General features: G+C 50.5%; 1 pseudogene; it reads right to left on the reverse strand.

Moving 5' to 3' along the window:
• Nucleotides 1-836: 836 nt before the first annotated feature.
• Nucleotides 837-5,978, reverse strand: LOC130679382 (putative speedy protein E7; annotated as a pseudogene).
• Between the last annotated feature and the right edge of the window lie 7,796 nt (nt 5,979-13,774).

The following is a 13,774-nucleotide window of genomic DNA, read 5'->3' on the forward strand; positions in this document are numbered from 1 at the left end:
TTCCTTGATCATATATTAATCGGCCATGTATGTGTGGGTTATATCTGCGCCCTCTATTCTGTGCCATTGATTACAGGTCTGTTCTTGTGCCAGTACCAAATTGTCTTGATTACTGTGACTGTGTAGTAGAACTTGAAGTTGGGGAGCGTAATCCCCCCTCATCCCCCGCTTCATTCTTCCTTCTCAGGATTGCTTTGGCTATTCGGGGTCTTTTGTGGTTCCATATGACCCTCAGAGCTATTTGTTCCAGTTTGTTGAAGAATGCTATCGGTATTTTGATAGGGACGGTTCAGGGACCTGGTTTGTGTGTCAAGTTCTTGGGGGTTGTCTGGTCGGGTAAAACTAAAGTTACTATGGCTTTGTAGTACGGCTTGAAGTTGGGAAGCGAGATCCCCCCTGCTTTCTTCTTCCTTTCTCAGGATTGCTTTGGCTGTTTGGGGTCTTTTGTGGTTCCCTATGACTTTTAGAACTATTTGTTCCAGTCTGTTGAAGAATGCTGTCGGTATTTTGATAGGGATGGTTCAGGGACCTGGTTTGTGTGTCAAGTTCTTGGGGGTTGTCTGGTCGGGTAAAGCTACAGTTATCCCAGATGTGGTCATAGGCAAGGTCCAGGCTTTCCCCACCCCTACCACTGTGGCATTGAGTCGTCCAAGAGCTTTTGGGTGTTTTGGGCTCCTGGAGGGTGTTTACCCCGCACTTGGCACAAATTCTGAAGGCCTCATGCCAGTCGGTACAAAAGGGCATCAGGTGGGACCGTGATGAGACCTGTGCAGCTGTGTTCACTGCTACTGAGCAGGCAGTCAAGGCCGTTGTAGTCCTTGAGTGTAATGGATTCATGAAGGCCCTGTGAGCTAGATGTTCATGTAAACGGAGACGGTTATGGATGGGGCCTTCGGCAGTGGCTTGAGTGGACACGCCAACCTGTTGGATTCTGGTCACAATTATGGAAAGGAGCAGAGGTCTGGTGGCCGTTAGTAGAGGAGCAACTGGCTTCTGTGTATCACGCCTTGCTGGCTATGGAGCCCATCACGGGAACAGCTCCAACCAAGGTAATAACCACCTATCCCATCGCGGGGTGGGTGCGAGTCTGGACCCAAAGCCAGGGAGTGGCATGGCACAGAGGCCTCCACTGGCCAAATAGGGGCGCAAACTTGCAGCAGCACAGCACCATCTCCGATAGCCCCTTGAGTGGAGATCTCCGATGCTTATTTGGGCAAGGGACATACACGCGTGGAAAGCAAGAAGAACTTGCACTTGAGCCATTGGTAGGCGAGAGTCCTTATCAGCAGGGAAAAGCCCCTATACCTGAAGATGCTTGGTATACAGACGGCTCCACCCGTGGGCAGCCCCCGAAGTGGAGGGCTGTGACTTTCCGTCCTAAGACTAAGACAACATGGGTGTTAGAGGACGGAGAGGGGAAGAGCAGTCAGTGGACTGAGTCACGGGCAGTATGGCTCCCGATCACCCAGGATGATCACGCCCTCCCCTCTAGTTGTGTGCAGGGGTCATACCTGCGTGTGTTCCTCGGCCTGTGGCTCGGGGCGGAGTCAGTGTCTGGAAGGGTGACTTCCTAAGCCGACACAACGAGGCGCTCTGTCTGCACCTGAGGATCCAGACTTCCCTTCTTCTGGGCCGGTGAGCCCAGGCCTCCGTGGTCCCGGGAGCGCTCACACAGCGAGCAGGCTGCGGTCTCGCTTCCACACCGGGAGCTCTGGGTCAAACGCTTGGATCTGGAAGGCAGGTGGCTCTGGCCTCAGGTGGCCCCTCCTTCCTCGCCCAGCCTCCAGTTCCTTCTCGCCTCAAGATCCCACGATCCCGTGTTCCCCCCACTGCAGTCCGGCCCCCCCACCCCGAGATCCCAGCTGCTCACGCACCTCCTCACACTCTTCCCGGGAGACCCAGGCCTTCCAGCCCATGGATTGGGCGAATTGGACTCGCTGTTGGTGGAACAGAAGACGCTGGGAACGGTCGTTCCCATAGAGGAGCCAAAGGATGTCCTGTTTGGGGCCCTCGTCGTCCTCCTCCATGTCGTTGGCCAGGTAGCTGGGGAGAGACATCGGGCTGCTGGTCAGGAGCAAGACGGGAAGGATCCCCAGCCGAGGTCAGCGTCCAAGGAGAGGCACAGGCTGAACTTGACAAAGGACGTACGGGAGCCCTACCAGCGTCACACAGGGCCACCCAGTCATCAAGAAGCCACTGCGGGGCAGGGACCTGAAGGGCACCTCTCACAGCTGGATGCTGAAGACAAAGGCCCTCGGGGAGGCCTGAGGGCGAGCAGTGCAGTTTCCATGCAATGTCCCCATCATCTTCCCTGTGCCCTTTAAAGCGGTTGTATGTGCGCACCCTGTGGCTCCCTGCGGAGTGAGCATGTGTGCGTATCCAGAGGGCAGGAACTGACTAGCCGGTTTCTGTAGTCCTAGCTTCCCTACCATGTGGCTCAGGCTGGAGGATGGGTGCCACGTGCCCTTCTCAAGGCTCTCCTCCCAACCCTCCTAGTCCCTGGCACGGAATGCAGTGTACAAGATTTCGTTGAATGAATGGATGGACGGATGGACGGACGCTTTTGTCTCACAGTCAAATGCCATACTGATCGCCTCATGGACTCAGTGTAGCTTAAACGTTTGCAACACAAAGTAGCGTGCTGAGGGCTTTATGAACATGTGGATATTTTGACAAGACCTGCCTGCAACGGTGTCTGGTCTGATGGTTTGGAGAAGGGGAGGGGGGAGTTAGGAAGTGAAGTAACTATTACCCGGAACGTGACATGACACTAGGATTTTAGCTGATGTGCTACTGGGGGACTGCAGTTAGGGGTCCAGGGGAGGCGTGGGAACAGTTGTGCTCCTTGCACCGACTTTAAGGATAGGTCATTTTCTTCCAATATATATATGTCTGAAAGACACCTACAAGTCAGAAGACACAATGTGAAAACAGAGGGAAGGGATTTCAGATGGAGCATTGGAAGAAAGCAGTGCAATGTCAGGACCATAAGCAAGTGTGATGCTGACTGTGGGGAGGGTTGAGTTCAGACTGAGAAGGCTGGCCTCGGCTTAGAACCCCCTTAGCCGGTGGCATTGCTGAGGAGGGGTGGGGAGCATTAGACCTGTGTTCTCCGAGGATTTGGGGCGTGTAAAGCCTCGTAGGGAGCACGGGTGGGGAATGCTTACACTCGGTCTGTGTCACATGACGAGGGCCTGCATTGTGGTGTCCGCCTGGGAATCCAGAGGAGGACGGTCCACTTGATGTGGACTCAGGCAGGAGAGCGGCCGAGGCTTCTGAGGGAGGCGGTGCGGTCTCAAGCCTGGCCACCTGGGGACAGCGTGGTGCCCATTCTGTCCCTCCTCAGGAGGGTTTTGTGTGGTCTTTTGTTCGTTCCAGTGTTTTAACTGGTGTTAGGGTTGTCTGTCTCCACAGACAACAGTATAGAAACCGCTCTGTTATAATCCTATCCTTGGTATACCAAAGTGAACAGTACACGTGGAGTACAAAAGAGAACAGATGCAAGGTCAGAGTCCCACACCTCTCCCTCCGCCCTCCCAGAGGACTGAATGTTGACGGCCGGCCACTGACAGCAATACTCACAGAGCTATGAAGAAGTGAATTCGCTGGTACTGCCCGGAGGGGAGGCCAGCCCGGCTGAAATACGCTATGACCATGGCCAGGAGATACTGAGGAAGAGGAGAACGCCACAGGACAGCGGTCACATCCCAGAAGAGGAAGGACGGAAGGACGGAGGGGTGAGGGAGGGGGAGGCTGGGGGCAGACCCCGCCCGTGTGGGGAGAGGGACTTTAGGACGCTCCTGGATGGCAGGCTTTGCCGGTGGGACGCTGGTTGTTTAGGACAGCCGCCATCAGAAGGGTCTTTGATAAGCTGGCACAAAGGGGAGTCCCCAGGGCTGAGGCGAGAAGGGGCTTGCGGTGGCAGGCAAAGGGGCGGACCCCAGAGGAGTGGGGGTGGGGGCAGGGCTGCCCCTTCCCACGCAAGGAGCCTCCAGGCCCCGCAAAGGGCAGTGTGGACAAGGCTCCGAGTTGGGGAGAGAGGCGAGACTGGGGGTTTAGAAGGCATCCCTCCAGCCCCCCAGGGTAGATGCTGGAGAGGGAACACATCTCAGTGGACAAAGTTACCTTGTCAGATACCCTCAGATTTTTGTCCCAGGCCAGGAATATTTTCACAACAAGGTCCCCTGGGAAGAGAGGCACAGGTTAGACGGACAGCCGGAGCAGGGCCGAGCAGAGAGCAGCCGTGCGTGCTGACGGGACCTTTCGGGGTGGGGAGGCCGAGGTGCACTCGTTGGGCCAGAAAGGTGGTGCCATCCTTCTTCGGTGGCTTGGCTGGGGGTGGGGGGCAGGTGTCAGTAGGTGATGTGCACAGGTCTGATCCTACCGAAGGTGGTGCTCCGTCACCGTGCAGGGAGGCATCGTCTCCCTTGACGGTCACATCAGCGCGCCCAATGGCCTGTCAGCACCCCGCACGCTGACGGAGGCATTTAGATTTGAGAGCCCCAGGGGTGCAGTGGAAGCCGAGCTTTTGTGTGCCGAGTGCAGACTGCTTCTGCCTGTGGCCTAATCCTGCCTCATTTCTAAGTGTCCCCGGAGGAGTCCTCTGGGAACAGAGAGGTCACCAACTGACAGGGAATTCTTTTCCATTGGAAAAGTCTAGTCGCTGGAAGTTTCTCTAAAGGGGAATGGGCTCAGGGTTCCCCCTACCAAGCAGCCTTTTGAAGGCCTCGTGGTGCTCGGGCAGCACCGGGGACACCCGCCGTCGCTTCAGCCTCATCTTGAGGCCACACAGCTTGTCCAGGTCCCAGGCGTCCTGCTCGCCCGTGGCTGCCTCCTCCGACTCCTCCTGGAAAGCGGCCGACCTCTCCCGCTTCCCGGGCCGGCCGGAGCCCTCTGGCAGAGGGCTGCTGTGTGCCTGGGCTGCTGGGCAAAGAAACCAGGCGACAGCGTCCAGCTGTTGCCTTGGGGATTCATCCCTTGGTCCCCGTGTCCCTTCCCACTCCACTCCAACTACCCCCAAAAGACAAGCTGCCCCCAGTGTCTCTGCTGTCACAGACCGTGGCCTTCTCCCCAGCCATCTCTCCATCCTTCTCCTTTACTGGCAGCCATTTCTAAGTGTCCCCGGAGGAGTCCTCTGGGAACAGAGAGGTCACCAACTGACAGGGAATTCTTTTCCATTGGAAAAGTCTAGTCGCTGGAAGTTTCTCTAAAGGGGAATGGGCTCAGGGTTCCCCCTACCAAGCAGCCTTTTGAAGGCCTCGTGGTGCTCGGGCAGCACCGGGGACACCCGCCGTCGCTTCAGCCTCATCTTGAGGCCGCACAGCATGTCCAGGTCCCAGGCGTCCTCCTCGCCCGTGGCTGCCTCCTCCGACTCCTGGAGAGCGGCCGACCTCTCCCGCTGCGTGCGCCGGCCGGAGCCCTCTGGCGGAGGGCTGCTGTGTGCCTGGGCTGCTGGGCAAAGAAACCAGGCGACAGCGTCCAGCTGTTGTCTTTGCGATTCATCCCTCGGTCCCCGTGTCCCCTCCCACTCCACTCCAACTACCCCCAAAAGACAAGCTGCCCCCAGTGTCTCTGCTGTCGCAGACCGTGGCCTTCTCCCCAGCCATCTCTCCATCCTTCTCCTTTGCTGGCAGCCATCTGCCCCCATCCACTTTGCCATTGTTCCGTCTCCCCGTTCTCAACACCCTTCCTCATTTAGATAATTCCTCCAGGTGCCCTTCCCCGTGTGTGTCCTTGTCCCCACACCTACACTCTCGTCCTCCAGTGCCTGGCCTTCTGAGTGTCTCCTTCCTTCACACAAGCCCCCCTGGGTAGGCCTTCCTGCCGTCGGCTCCCCGTCCTCAAGCCCCTCGTCCCTCCGCTGCCTCACCTGGCGGTCCTGGTCTCTGTGCGTCCAGCATCACATCCGGCTGGTGCCCGGAGGGGCCAGGCTGGGGCCTCTGCCTCACAGCCTGGGAACTCGATGGAACACTGGCCATGATTTCTGCCCAAGTCTCACCCTCTCCGGGACCAGACCCTGTCCAAAATCCTCTTGTGGATTCTCACTGAATGTGAGCCCGTTATCCCTACTCCAGGCTAAGGAGATGCTAGGAGTAGAGAAAGCTCTGAGAAGGTGCTTCTGGCTACCTTTGCTGCCAAGCACCTACCAACCAGGAGGGTTGGAACCCTTGTGAGGTCATAGGTTGCTGCAACCTAGCAACTAGTTTGAAGGAAAAGCAGGCAACTGCCAGTCCAATCCGAACAGGGGCAAACAAGGTCTCCTGCCACTGGCCCAAGTTGTGACCACCCCCCAAGATGATCCTCGAGCCGTCCAGGTCACCTTTCAGCCCTCCCCCACAGATGACGTGTCCTCTCCACTCTCCACTTGACACACGGGTGGACTCTCGCCCTCTGTCACGTTCTCCTACGGAGCATGTCTAGTGAGTGGCTAGGAAATTCAGGGTAAGCAGAAACAGTCAGCCCTACAAGAGTGACATAGGTAGGTAAGAAAGATCCCAGGTACATTGACTTGGACTCAAAAGTTAAGTTTAGAACACTTGGCAGAACAGAGCTCTTGTGCTCAATGTTCACTGACACTAGGTTCAGGATTCTGTACAGAGGGACGCATCCTCACCCCTCAGGCACCTTTGAGCCCAAGAGAACATTTTGAGGACCTGGAATCATAGAATATGGTACCCGTGCTCACGCCCACTTCAAATGGTGCCTACAATTTCAGCAAGTCTATGGCTTTCCCAGAGCCTGCCCCTCAATTCCAAGAAAGTCTATTCTCTGTATAAAACTTCTGATCGTGCATATCACCTTCACCCAGAAATGTCACCATCTTTTGTGTATGCTATGAATAAAAAGTCACATGCACAAAAAGACTTAGTGGTAAAACGTCCAATTCAGGACACAGGAGGATGTTTTGTGAAGGTGGGGGCACACAGGGGCAGAGACGCAGCCCGGAAATCAGCCACTTGAAGGCCTGCCGTAAGCCGGGCGGCTCCTCCTGAGCTCCGGGCCTCTACTTTTCACCCGGGCATCTGAATCTCGTGTTTTCTTTTTCAGTATTTACTGTGGTAAAATAACATAACATTTACCACTCGAGCCATTTTTGAGGGGATAGTTCTGTGGCACTGAGCACTTTGAAATTTTGCAGCCATCCCCTACTATCCCATCTCCATATCGACACTGCGCACCCGTTAAAGAACACCTGCCGGGTGTAGTCTCCCTTCCGGTCCCTGGCACCCACCATCGCTCCCCTCTGTCTCTGTGGCTTTGGCTCTTCTGGGTCCCTCATTTAAGTGGAGTGCTATAAAAGTGGTATGTGTGTGTGCGGCTTATTTCATTCAGCACACACTTGTAGACAGCTTTCCTAATGACAACCCTGAATTCGTTGCAGTGTGTGGCTTATTCTTGGTGCCTATCTAAGCCAAGGGCCTGCTGCCTAAGGAAGAGTTGGTGCATGTAATTTTTGCAGACGTCAAAACACTGTGATCCAAGTTGTGGTTTGTGTATTTGGCCTTGCAGTTCTGACGGTTTTCGATTCATGTTTATTGTTAGGTGTGTAAACGCTGAAGACTGTTGTATCCTCTTGGTTAATTAACCACTTTGTCGTTGTGAAATGGCCTGTTTTGTCCCTGTTAGTATTCTGACATGGACTTTCTCTGACATTTATAGAGCCTCCCCAGACTTCTTTGGGCATGCTGAATCTTATTCCGTCCTTTTACTTTTAAGTTTGCATGTTTCTATTTAAAGTGATTTTCTTGTAGACAGCATATGATTGGCTCTTACCTTTTTATCCAGTCTGACCATTTGTACCTGTTAACTGGGGTGTTGAGACCACTTCCATCTGACACAACTATTGGTTTAACTGGGTAGCTTGTGGTCTGTTGTCTTTGCTGTCTGTCCCATCTTCTTTGTTTCCTTTTTCTTCTTTGTCTTCCTTCCTTTCAGTTCATTGCATTTCTGTGATTCCATTGTGTAACCTTTGTTGTGTTGTTGGCTATAACACTGTTATTTTAAGAGGTGCTCTAAGGTTTATACTGTACACCTTTGATTTATCATAGTTTTCCTTCAAGTGATCTATCATTTCACTGGACTGTAAGAAGCTCACAGTTCCTTCCAGTTCTCCCCTCTTGGTCTTTGCCGTGTTGTTGCACTTTAGTCTCACAGTAGTACCGATCCCACAATACGTTGTTATTTGTAGTTAAACACTCAGTTAACCTTTCAAGAGACTTAACTAATAGGAGAAAATACATAGTTCCTGTTTCTTTTACTTTCATTCCTTTGTATAGATCCAGATTTTTAGTGCTCTCCTATTCCTTCTGCATGAAGGACTTTTCGGTGACATTTCTTGTAGTTAATGAAGAACCTTTCAGCTCTCGTAGGTCTGAAGATGTCTGCATTTTGCCTTCCCTTTTAAAGGGATCTTTGCTGTTTTTTCCTCCTGTAGTTTAAGTATGTTCCTCGCTTACATTATTTCCAAGAGAAATTCGAGGTCGTCTTCATCTTTTCCTCTGTATGCCACATATTTTGTGTTCTTCTTCTTCTCACTACTTTAAAATGTTCTCACTATCACCGGTCGTAGGTGATGTGCTTGATTCGTCTTGGCTGCGTTTCCCTCGTGTGTCTGTGCTTGGGGGTCATGCAACTTGTTGGATCTGTGTGTTTAGGGTTTCCATCAACTTTGGGGGAAAGTTTGACCGTGTGTCTTCAAATGGCCCCTTTGCTTCCCCCAGCCTCCCTTCAGGGAATTCTCATTACCTGTATATTCCACAGCTTGACACTGTCCCACAGCTGACCGATGCCCTTCCTTTCCCTTTAATTTTTTTTTTCTCTACATGTTTCATTTGTAAGTGCTTCCACTGCTGTGTCTTCACATTCACTGATCCTTTTTTAGCAGTGCTGTTATTCTAACCCAGTGTAATTTCCATCTTACGATGCTGTGTCTTTTCTATAAAGTTCTGTTTGAGTTTCTTTTTATATCTTCCCTGTCTGTACTCAGTTTTTTGTTTTTTTTTTTTTTTACCATAAAGAATATGATTATAAGCTGTTTCAGTGTTCTCTGCTCATTGTAACATCTGTTCGTTCTGGCCCATTTCAGTTGATAATATTCCTGACGGGTTGTACTTGCCTACATTTTCCCCCAGTTTCTCGACCCCTTCTCCCCACCTATGTCTGGGTGCTCCCGCGCTGCTGCATGAGTGGGAAACTCTCAGGGCAGGGGCTGTAGGGCTCACCCTGTTTATTTCCTGTCTCACGGGTTACTGTCCTTCACTGCCCGTCGATCAGTGTCTTGAAGACCATTGCTGTGCATGTGTTCTCTTGTGTTTTTTTCTGGGGTTCCATCCAGGTAGGAAGGGTAAATGCAGTCTGTGTTCATCTCGGCTGAAAGCAGAAGTCCTGATACCTATGATTTGACTCACTGTTAGAAAGGAAGCCTACACCAAGGTTCTAGGGAAATTCACCAGTTTTTTTGGTCGTGTTGAATTTTTTACATTTAGATCCCTGATCCAACTGGAGTTTGTTTATTTTTTCTATTAAGGTATCATTGATATGCAGTCTTATGCTCAGGTTTCACATGAGCCACATTATGCTTACCACGTCCCCCCTGTTATCAAGTCTCCACCACATAACCCCATTGCAGGCACTGTCCCATCAGCATAGTAAGATGCTGTAGCATCAATACTTGTCTTCTCTGTGCTACACTTCCTTCCCCGTGCACCCTTATATTACGCGTGTTAATCATAATGCCCCTTAATCCCCTTCTCCGTCCCTCCCTTCCCACCCACCCTTCCCAGTCCCTTTCCCTTTAGTAACTGTTAGTCCATTCTTCAGTTCTATGAGTCTGCTGCCGCTTTGTTCCTTCAGTTTTTGCTTTGTATTCATACTCCACAGATGAGTGAAATCATTTGGCACTTGTCTTGCTCCACCTGACTTATTTCACTAAGCATAATACCCTCCAGCTCCATCCATGTTGTCGAAAATGGCAGGATTTCTTTTCTTCTTATGGCTGAATGAATAATATTCCATTGTTTATATGTACCGCATCTTCTTTATGTATTCATCTACTGATGGACACTGGGGTTTCTTCCATTTCTTGGCTATTGTAAATAGTGCTGCGATAAAGAAAGGGGTGCATATGTGTTTTTCAAACTGGGCTGCTGCATTCTTAGGGTAAATTCCTAGGAGTGGAATTCCGGGGTCAAATGGTATTTCTACTTTGAGTTTTTTGAGGAACCTCCATACTGCTTTCCAGAATGTCTGAACCAATTTACATTCCCCCCAAGCAGGGTTAGGAGGGTTCCCCTCTCTCCACATCCTTGCCAGCATGTGTTGTTGTCTGTCTTTTGAATGCTGGCCATCCTGACTGGTGTGAGGTGATATCTCATTGTGGTTTTAATTTGCGTTTCTCTGATGATTAGCGATGTGGAGCATCTTTTCATGGGCCTGTTTGCCATCTGAATTTCTTGTTTGGAGAAGTGTCTGTTCAGACCATCTGCCCATTTTTTAATTGGATTATTTGCTTTTTGTTTGTTGAGGTGCGTGAGCTCTTTCTATATTTTGGAGGTCAACCCCTTATGGGATGTGTCATTTATGAAAATATTCTCCCATACTGCAGGATGCCTTTTTGTTCTATTGATGGTGTCCTTTGCTGTACAGAAGCTTTTCAGCTTGATATAGTCCCTGTTGTTCATTTTTGCTTTTGTTTCCCTTGCCCGGGGAGATACGTTCATGAAGAGGTTGCTCATGTTTATGTCCAAGAGATTTTTGCCTATGTATTTTTCTAAGAGTTTTATGATTTCCTGACCTACATTCAGGTCTTTGATTCATTTCGAGTTTACTTTTGTGTATGGGGTTAGACAGTGATCCAGTTTCACTCTCTTACATGTTAGCTGTCCAGTTTGCCAACACCAGGTGTGGAAGAGGCCGCCCTTTCCCTATTGTATATCCATGGCTCCTTAATCATACGTTATTGACCATATATGTTTGGGTAAATGTCTGGACTCTCTATTCCATTCCACTGGTCTCTGGGTCTGTTCTTGTGCCTGTACCACATTACTATGGTTTGTAGTACGGCTTGAAGATGGGAAGCGAGATCCCCCCTGCTTTCTTCTTCCTTCTCAGGATTGCTTGGCTGTTCGGGGTCTTTTGTGGTTCCCTGTGACTTTTAGAACTATTTGTTCCAGTTTGTTGAAGAATGCTGTCGGTATTTTGATAGGGATGGTTCAGGGACCTGGTTTGTGTGTCAAGTTCTTGGGGGTTGTCTGGTCGGGTAAAGCTACAGTTATCTCAGATGTGGTCATAGACGAGGTCCAGGCTTTCCCACCCCTACCACTGTGGCAGTGAGTCGTCCAAGAGCTTTTGGGTGTTTTGGGCTCCTGGAGGGGGTTTACCCCGCACTTGGCACAAATTCTGAAGGCCTCATGCCAGTCGGTACAAAAGGGCATCAGGTGGGACCGTGATGAGACCTGTGCAGCTGTGTTCACTGCTACTGAGCAGGCAGTCAAGGCCGTTGTAGTCCTTGAGTGTAATGGATTCATGAAGGCCCTGTGAGCTAGATGTTCATGTAAACGGAGACGGTTATGGATGGGGCCTTCGGCAGTGGCTTGAGTGGACACGCCAACCTGTTGGATTCTGGTCACAATTATGGAGAGGAGCAGAGGTCTGGTGGCCGTTAATAGAGGAGCAACTGGCTTCTGTGTATCACGCCTTGCTGGCTATGGAGCCCATCATCGGAACAGCTGCGACCAAGGCAATAACCACCTATCCCATCGCAGGGTGGGTGCGAGGCTGGACCCAAAGCCTGGGAGTGGTCTGGCACAGACTCCTCCACTGGCCAAATGGGGGTGCATACTTGCAGCAGCATAGCATCCTCTCCAATAGCCCCTTGAGTGGAGATCTCCGATGCTTATTTGGGCAAGTGACGTATACGAGTGGAAAGCAAGAAGAACTCGCACTTGAGCCATTGGTAGGCGAGAGACCTTATCACCAGGGAAAAGCCCCTATTCCTGAAGATACTTGGTATACAGACGGCTCCACCTGTGGGCAGCCCCCGAAGTGGAGGGCTGTGGTTTTCCGTCCTAAGACTAAGACAACATGGGTGTTAGAGGACGGAGAGGGGAAGAGCATTCAGTGGACTGAGTCACGGGCAGTATGGCTCATGGTCTCCCAGGACGATCGTGCCCTCTCCTCTAGTTGTGTGCACCGACAGCTGGGCTGTGTGCCGGGCTTGACCCTGTTGCCACCGACATGGTGCCATGCCAACTGGATGGTTCGTCACTGGCCCCTTTGAGGGCAAGAGCTGTGGCAAGACCTATGGGCCTTAGTCAGACTCAGACAGTTACTGTCTATCGTGTGTCTGGCCATTTGCCTTTGGCATCCCCAGTGAATGATGAAGCAGACACATTATTTGCCCACATGCGTTGGCTGGGAAGGAAAGCCTGCCTCTGCTGTAGCCCAATGTTTGTGTCTGCGTTTGTTGCACACATTGCAAAAGACAATGTGGGCTACTGTAATCAAGACAATTTGGTACTGGAACAAGAACAGACCCATAGATCAATGGAAGAGACTACGGAGTCCTGATATAAACCCACCCATACATGGTCAATTAATATACGATAAAGGAGCCATGGATATACAGTGGGGAAATGAGAGCCTCTCCAACCGCTGATGTTGGCAAAAGTGGACAGCTACTTGCAAGAGAATGGTACTGGATTATTCTTTAACCCCATACACAAAGGCAAACTTGAAATGGATTAAAGACTTGAACGTAAATCATGAAACCATAAAACTCTTTGAAGACAACTTAGGCAAACATCTCCTGAATATAAGGATGAGCAAGTTCTTCCTGAACGTATCTCCTGGAGCAAGGGAAACAAAAGCAAAAATGAACTCGTGGGACTACATCAAACTAAAAAGTTTCTGTATGGCAAAGGACACCATCAACAGAACAAAAAGGCATCCTAAAGTATGGGAGAATATATTTGTAAATGACATTTCCGACAAGGGGTTAACACCCAAAATATATAAAGAACTTACACGCCTCCACACCCAAAAAGCAAATAACCCGATTAAGAAATGTGCAGAGGATGTGAAGAGAGACAGTTCTCCAAAGAAGAAATTCAGATGGCCAACAGACACATGAAAAGATGCTCCACATCACTAATCATCAGGGAAATGCAAATTAAAACCACAATGAGCTATCACCTCACACCAGTAAGGATGGCCATCATCGAAAAGTCTAAGAACAACAGATGCTGGCGAGAATGTGGAGAAAGCGGAACCCTCCTACACTGCTGGTGGGAATGTAAGTTAGTTCAACCATTGTGGAAAGCAATCTGGAGGTTCCTCAAAAAAAAAATAAAAATAGAAATACCATTTGACCCAGGAATCCCACCCCTTGGAATTTACCCAAAGAATACAACTTCTCAGATCCAAAAAGACATATGCACCCCTATGTTTATCGCAGCGCTTTTTACAATAGCCAAGATGTGGAAGCAACCTAAGTGTCCATCAGTAGATGAATGGGTAAAGAAGATGTGGTACATATACACAATGGAATGCTATTCGGCCATAAGAAAGAAACAAATCCTACCATTTGGAACAACATGGATGGAGCTGGAGGACATCATGCCCAGTGAAATAAGCCAGGCAGAGAAAGACAAATGCCAAATGATTTCCCTCATTTGTGGAGTATAACAATGAAGCAAAACTGAAGGAGCAATATAACAGCAGACTCAGAGACTCCAAGAAGGAACTAGTGGTTACCAAAGGGGAGGGGTGTGGGAGG

This window comes from Manis pentadactyla, chromosome 10, assembly GCF_030020395.1.
Source record: "Manis pentadactyla isolate mManPen7 chromosome 10, mManPen7.hap1, whole genome shotgun sequence".
Taxonomy (NCBI): domain Eukaryota; kingdom Metazoa; phylum Chordata; class Mammalia; order Pholidota; family Manidae; genus Manis; species Manis pentadactyla.